The 7842-nt window shown below is 41.9% G+C and overlaps 1 long non-coding RNA gene across 1 annotated transcript; it reads right to left on the minus strand.

Annotated features, from left to right (window-relative positions):
• Positions 1-425: 425 nt before the first annotated feature.
• Positions 426-7614, minus strand: LOC140989020 (uncharacterized). The gene is made up of 3 exons (XR_012177405.1): positions 7296-7614; positions 1183-1215; positions 426-701 (listed from the first exon to the last, which is right to left on the minus strand). It is a non-coding gene; the product is annotated as an uncharacterized lncRNA (long non-coding RNA).
• Positions 7615-7842: the final 228 nt, after the last annotated feature.

Here is a 7842-nt window from a genome sequence, read left to right on the forward strand (position 1 = left end):
TATTTTACCAATTAGGTTGGATCATTCCCAGGCTCGCTGCGACCTAATTCTAACATGTGACACATGCAAATAATCTAACTTGACCAACGCTTCCAAAAGTCGAACCCAAAAACGAGACAATTACGCCCTAACAAACTTAGTATTCAACCATGGCTTCTTCCCAACCCGAACCAACATCGAACCATCGTTTAGCCATGATTAAAATACTCCTAAAATACTGAGAAATAAATACCAAGGGCTGTAATACGCGAAAATTGTGCATGGAGGCCAAAATAGTGAAACGCTCTTTCGAGAGTCACTTTGGCACATTGCACCGTAAATTCTCGTACGACCTCTAAACTTAACCAAATCACAAACGGCCAAAAACAAGACCTTCCTAACTCAATGAGGTACTGTCCAGTCCAAGACCATAGGCTAAATGTAGCGCCCTTACCCGAGCCACTACTAAACAGACTAATAAGCATGAAAAATTAAACTTAATAACAACAATTAAACAGCGGAAACCAAATAACATAATCATCTTACAACCCAAATTAAAACAGAACAAACAACAGCAGTCTTAAACATTAATATAACCATATCGAAAACATAATTCTGAACGAGAAAACGATAAACCACACATAAAACCTCCACTGGATCACCACCGAAAACCCAACTGCTCTAGCCACTGCCCTGGTCGTCCGAGCCGTCCAACCTAAGACCTGCCCCATGGAATGGGGTGCCCAAGATGAAAACAAGGACGTGAGCGACAATCGCCCAATACGAGAAGGTACGAGTATACAAACTGATATGATGCATGCGAAATGCAATATGCTCGGATATCAAGGATCAAGTCAAGAATCTCATGCTCAGTCTAGAGGCGCCTGAGTGTGTAGTCTCTGATCTGTCCTAGGCATGTTTTGGCTCCCACACTCATCATAAAGACGTGGACCTACAATGTCAAGGTCAACAGAGCCCACGGGTCCCGTCGGACACTGTAGCTCTCGATGCCCCATCGTCCACAATACAGAATAGGGCTGACCGGCCCCAATAAACGAGGTATATCTCAAAAAATATCAGGCTCAACATGATATGTCATGCATAATATGCCAAAGCAGTAAAACATGTATAATGCAACACATAAATATGCAGCATATAGATGTGTATACTACGCTTGGATATCTCAGTCAGTACATCACGTACCTCACTAAAACAATCTGACAGAAAGCTCTTAACCTAGACAATACCAACAATATGAAATCACTATCAAACCAGATTCTGAATTACCAAACATGCTATAAAGTTCTTCCTAAAGGCTTTAGGATTATACCTGCGTCTGTCGTCAGCCCGCTGATGATGTCTCGATCTCAGTTCACCGACCCCCCTTGAGTCGACACTTGATCCGAAACTTCTCGACACCAAAGTGCCCTAGAAACTGGCTAGAAAACTTAAAGTAAAAGACTAGAACTCTCTCTGAAGGATGCGGTGTAGGAAACAAAAGAATTCAGCTTCCATTTATAGACTGCATCCGGACTATTTCAGAAACCCGAATCAATCTTATCTGCCACATGCCAGAATCTCATTCGTCTGGTTGGATTTCTCGAGATAACGTAATCGGAAGTAGATCGTGTTATCCATTTAAAATTCGGTGGATCCAACAGATTAATCCCAAATTATCAATTCGTTAATAATACTTAATTAACAACTCTTTGATTATCTCTTCATTAATAATTCATTCAAAATAAGAATTCGTGTCATTACATCCTCCCCTCCTTAAAATGATTTCGTCTTCGAAATCAGAACTGAAGTACAAAACAACTGAATAAAATACAACTCATGATTACAAAGATACAACTCAAAACAAATGCGGATACTCTGAGCACATATGACTCTCTAACTCCCAAGTTGCCTCTGCAGTACCTCGGCGTTGCCATTGCACTAGAACAAGTGGAATGGTCTTGTTTCTGAGCTTTTTCTCTTTCCTACCCAGGATTAAAAGTGGCTGCTCGACATAAGTCAAGTCTTCTTCAAGTTGAACATCTGTCGGACCAAGAACGTGCGATTCATCTGCTACATACCGTCGTAGCAAAGATACATGAAAGACATTATGAATGCTAGACAAATACGGCGGCAAAGCCAATCGATATGCCAAATTTCCAACACATTCCAAGATCTCAAAAGGTCCGATGAATCTTGGGGCTAATTTTCCCTTGAGTCCAAATCTCATCACCCTGCGAAATGGTGAAACTTTAAGGAAAACTTTTTCCCCTGACTGAAACTGTAGAGGTCTACGCTTGGTATTCGCGTAACTCGATTGACGATCTTGTGCAGCTTTAATTCTCTTCTTAATCAATTCCACTACGTCAATCGCTTGTTGCACTAATTCAGGTCCTTGCACTTGTCGTTCTCCTACTTCGTCCCAAAACAATGGAGTACGACAACGTCTACCATATAATGCTTCGAATGGAGCCATACCAATGCTGATGTGGTAGCTATTGTTATATGCAAACTCCACAAGCGGCAGATGATCATGCCATGCTGGTCCAAAATCCAAAGCAGAAGCACGCAACATGTCCTCGAGTGTCTGAATAGTCCTCTCAGACTGACCATCGATCTCTGGATGATAGGCTGTACTCAGACTCAATGTCGTTCCCAACGCATTTTGAAAACTTTCCCAGAACCTTGAGGTAAAGCGTGGATCTCTATCACTGACTATACTTGTTGGCACACCATGATAATTGAGAATCTCTTGGATGTATAGTCTTGCCATGTGATCGAAACTATATTCCCGACTATACGCAATAAAATGTGCTGACTTAGTCAGTCGGTCCACAATAACCCAAATTGTATCACAATTCTTAGAAGACAACGGCAAGTGGGTGACAAAATCCATTGTCACATGCTCCCACTTCCACTCAGGGATATGAAGATTCTGAAGTAATCCTCCTGGTCGTCGATGCTCAGCTTTCACTTGCTGACAACCCAAACACTTGGCTACAAACTGGTAAACACTTTTCTTCATACCTTTCCTCCAAAACCTGGTCTTCAAATCCTTATACATTTTCATGCTTCCAGGGTGAATACTCAACTTACTCCTGTGAGCTTGAGATAAAATATTGTCTCTTAATTCAGAATCTTCTGGAACTACGATTCTTCCTGACAGACACAAGGTTCCATCTGTTTGGAACGCAAAAGCAGATGTGTTGTCTCCATTAGCTAACCTTGCTAACTTTTTCACTTTCAGGCCAGAAAACTGAGCTTCTCTGATTTTGGAATACAACTTCGGTTCAGATAAAATGCTCGTTACTCGAATGTGTTCCCTTCCTTTCTTATGACGGAAGTGAAATCCCAGAGAACAAAAATCTTGGATTACACTTGATATGAAACTTGTCTGAAGTACAGATAATCTCACCTTGCGACTAAGAGCATCAGCTGTAAGATTCGTTGATCCTAGATGATACTTGATTTCGCAATCATAATCCTTTAACAAATCCATCCATCTTCTTTGGCGCATATTCAACTCTGCTTGAGTGAAGATATACTTCAAACTCTTGTGATCTGTAAAAATCTCAAATCTCTCTCCGTAGAGATAATGTCGCCAGATCTTCTAAGCAAACACAATCGCTGCTAATTCCAGATCATGAACTGGATAATTCTCTTCATGCTTCTTCAACTATCTGGATGCATATGCAATCACATGACCATTTTGAGTTAAAAAACACCCAAGTCCTTGAAGTGATGCATCAGTGTACACAATGTACCCTCCTGATCCAGATGGAAGAGCTAAAAATGGTGCAGTTATCAAACGTTGACGCAATTCATTGAAACTATTTTCACAATCATGTGTCCATTCGAACTGCACATTCTTACACGTCAGTTGTGTCAATGGTTTGGCAATCTGAGAAAATCCTGAGATGAATCTCTGGTAATATCCTGCCAAACCTAGAAAACTTCTTATCTCTTGAGCTGATTCCAGTCGTGCCCAACTCAACACTGCTTCGATCTTGCTAGGATCCACTGATATCCCATCTTTGGATATAACATGTCCTAAGAAGACAACTCTGTCGAGCCAAAACTCGCACTTGTTCAACTTAGCATACAGTTGGTGATTCCTTAAGGTTAGTAACACAATCCTTAAATGTTGTGCATGCTCTTCAAGGCTACGAGAGTATACCAGTATGTCATTAATAAAGACAATAACAAACTTGTCAAGATACTCCTGGAATACTCGGTTCATCAAATCCATAAATACTGCTGGAGCATTCGTCCAACCAAACGACATCAATAGAAACTCGTAATGCCCATACCTTGTTCGAAATGCAGTCTTGGGGATATCAAATTGATGAACTCGAAGTTGATGACACCCAGACCGTAAATCGATCTTCGAGTACACTGAAGTTCCTTGCAGTTGATCAAACAAGTCATCAATCCGTGGTAACAGATATTTATTCTTGACTGTTACTCGGTTCAACTGTCTATAATCTATGCAAAGCCGCATAGACCCATTCTTCTTTTTAACGAACAACACTGATGCTCCCCAAGGAGACACACTGGGTCTAATGTACCCCTTGTCAAGAAGATCTTGTATCTGTTGCTTCAACTCTTTCATCTCCGTTGGTGCCAATCTATACGGCGCTCTGGAGATAGGTGCGGTTCTTGGTACCAACTCTATCTCCACTTCCACTTCCCTCTCCGGAGGAAATCCAGGAATCTCATCGGGGAAAACATCAGGAAATTCATCGACAACTGGAATGTTCTTCACGTCGATCACATCCTTCGATACGTCAACAGCATAAATGAGGTATCCTTCTCCTCTTTTCGCTAAAACTCGTTGTGCTTTTACAGCAGACACTACTTGCATTGGAGGTCGAGCTCCCTCACCGAAGAAACACCAATTCTCGTCTCCTTCTGGACGAAACTGAACGAGACGTTGATAACAATCTACCATCGCTCTATACTTAGTCAATAGGTCGATTCCCATAATACAATCGAAATCTTCCATAGCCAATATCATCAAATTGGCAGACAAGTATTTTCCCTCAAACTCTAAAAAACAGTCTACTACAAGTCGCTTAGCTAAAACCTCTTGTCCTATCGGTGTAGACACCGCCATCAAAACATCTAATGACCATAGGGTAGTTTATGCTTCTTAACAAACATTGATGCTATGAATGAATGCGATGTCTCAGTGTTAATTAATACATATGCAGGAATACCACATAAGATAAAATTACCTGCAATGACTCTCTCGTTTTGCTCCTCAGCTTGTTCTTGGTTTAGGGCAAACACTTGCCCTTGAACTCGTGGACGTTGCTGAGATCCTTGTGATATTCCACCACGACGAGAACCTTGAGCAAGAAAACCTTTCTGTTGCATAGTGGCCTCAGAATGTTTTCCACTGTAAGACCCTGCCATAGAACCTCCGCCTACACTCTGATTCTCCAAATTAGGACAATCCCGCTTCATGTGACCAAAACCACCATAGTTGAAACAAGCACCTGTTATTTTTCGACAATTTTCCGTCTGGTGATTTCCTCCACAGTGGCCACATTGCAGCTTTTTCCTACCAAAGCTGTGCACCCCTCCTGAACCGGAAGAAGAAGAAGATGCAGACTTCTTGAGAGACTGACCCCTCGGTCCCAATGAACTAGAACTTTTGCTAGCTTGCATAGCCTTCCTCCTAGCAATACTGATCTCTGCCTGACGACAACGATTCACTAATCCTTCGTACGAAGTAGGATCGTCACAGACTGAAACCCGATCAAAAATCTCCTGTTTCAAACCATTCAAAAAGTGAAAATATTTTGCTGCAGAATTCTCACTGATGTGAGGAGCGTACGGCAACTGATCCGTAAAACGCTTTTGGTAATCATCAATGCTCGAATCTCCTTGCTTAATGGTCAACAGCTCCATCTCCTTCGCCTGACGAAGAGCTGGCGGGAAGTGATGATTGATGAAGGCCTGACGGAAATGTTCCCAACGAATCCGCCCATGCTGCTGAACTAGAATGGCAGAAACAGGTTTCCACCATTTCCGAGCTTTTCCTTGGATCATGAAATCAGCTACCTCCATCTTCTTGTCCTCGTCATAATGCAGCACTCGAAAACACTGCTCCATGATATCAACCCAAGCTTCAGTAACATCAGCATTCTCATCTCCGGTCAACGGTGGAGGTCCAATCTTCATGAAATCCATAATGTTTACATGGTTCCTACGTCTCCTTTCATCATGATCTCGGTGACGCCTTCCGTCACGATCTCTACGACGAAGTTCTCGGCCAGCCTCATCGTCGCCAAAAGACCATGTCCCACACTTCCGTGACTGCTTCCATCTCCTGACATCTGAAAGGAAACCAAAATCAACCTCTAAATCCTCATAACAAAATTACTAATGTCCCAAAAATCTTCGCATGCTCGATACCACCAAATGTAGCGCTCTTACCCGAGCCACTACTAAACAGACTAATAAGCATGCAAAATTAAAACTTAATAACAACAATTAAATAGCGGAAACCAAATAACTTAATCGTCTTACAACCCAAATTAAAATAGAACAAACAACAGCAGTCTTAAACATTAATACAACCATATCGAAAACATATTTCTGAACGAGAAAACGATAAACCACACATAAAACCTCCACTGGATCACCACCGAAAACCCAACTGCTCTAGCCACTGTCCTGGTCGTCCGAACCGTCCAACCTAAGACCTGCCCCGTGGAATGGGTGCCCAAGATGAAAACAAGGACGTGAGCGAAAATCGCCAAATACGAGAATGTACGAGTATACAAACTGATATGATGCATGCGAAATGCAATATGCCCGGATATCAAGTATCAAGTCAAGAATCTCATGCTCAGTCTAGAGGCGCCTGAGTGTGTAGTCTCTGATCTGCCCTAGGCATGTTTTGGCTCCCACACTCATCATCAAGACGTGGACCTACAATGTCCAGGTCATCAGCGCCTGCGGGTCCCGTCGGACACTGTAGCTCTCGATGTCCCATCGTCCACAATACAGAATAGGGCTGAGCGCCCCAACAAACAAGGTATGTCTCAAAAAATATCAGGCTCAACATGATATGTCATGCATAATATGCCAAAGCAGTAAAACATGTATAATGCAACACATAAATATGCAGCATCTAGATGTGTATACTACTCTTGGATATCTCAGTCAGTACATCACGTAACTCACTAAAACAATCTGACAGAAAGCTCTTAAACTAGACAATACCAACAATATGAAATCACTATCAAACCAGATTCTGAATTACCAAACATGCTATAAGGTTCTTCCTAAAGGCTTTATGATTATACCTGCGTCCGTCGTCAGCCCGTTGATGATGTCTCGATCTCAGTTCACCGACCCCCCCTCGAGTCGACACTAGCTCCGAAACTTCCCGACACCAAAGTGCCCTAAAAACTGGCTAGAAAACCTAAAGTAAAAGACTAGAACTCTCTCTGAAGGATGAGGTGTAGGAAACAAAAAAATTCGGCTTCCATTTATAGGCTGCATCCGGACTATTTCAGAAACCCGAATCAATCTTATCTGCCACGTGTCAGAATCTCTTTCGTCTGGTTGGATTTCTCGAGATAACGTAATCGGAAGTAGATCGGGTTATCTATTTAAAATTCGGTGGATCCAACAGATTAATCCCAAATTATCAATTCGTTAATAATACTTAATTAACAACTCTTTAATTATCTCTTCATTAATACTTCATTCAAAATAAGAATTCGGGTCATTAAACTAAAAGCCAACCAAGAACTTGAAACACACCTCTGAACCGAAGGCATAGTTGCTGTCCAGAAAATTACAGCAGCAGCTGTTGTGCTTCCTTGCTTCGTTTTCGAGACTATTGGC

The sequence above is a fragment of the Primulina huaijiensis genome, chromosome 11 (assembly GCF_012295235.1).
Source record: "Primulina huaijiensis isolate GDHJ02 chromosome 11, ASM1229523v2, whole genome shotgun sequence".
NCBI classification, from domain to species: Eukaryota; Viridiplantae; Streptophyta; class Magnoliopsida; order Lamiales; family Gesneriaceae; genus Primulina; species Primulina huaijiensis.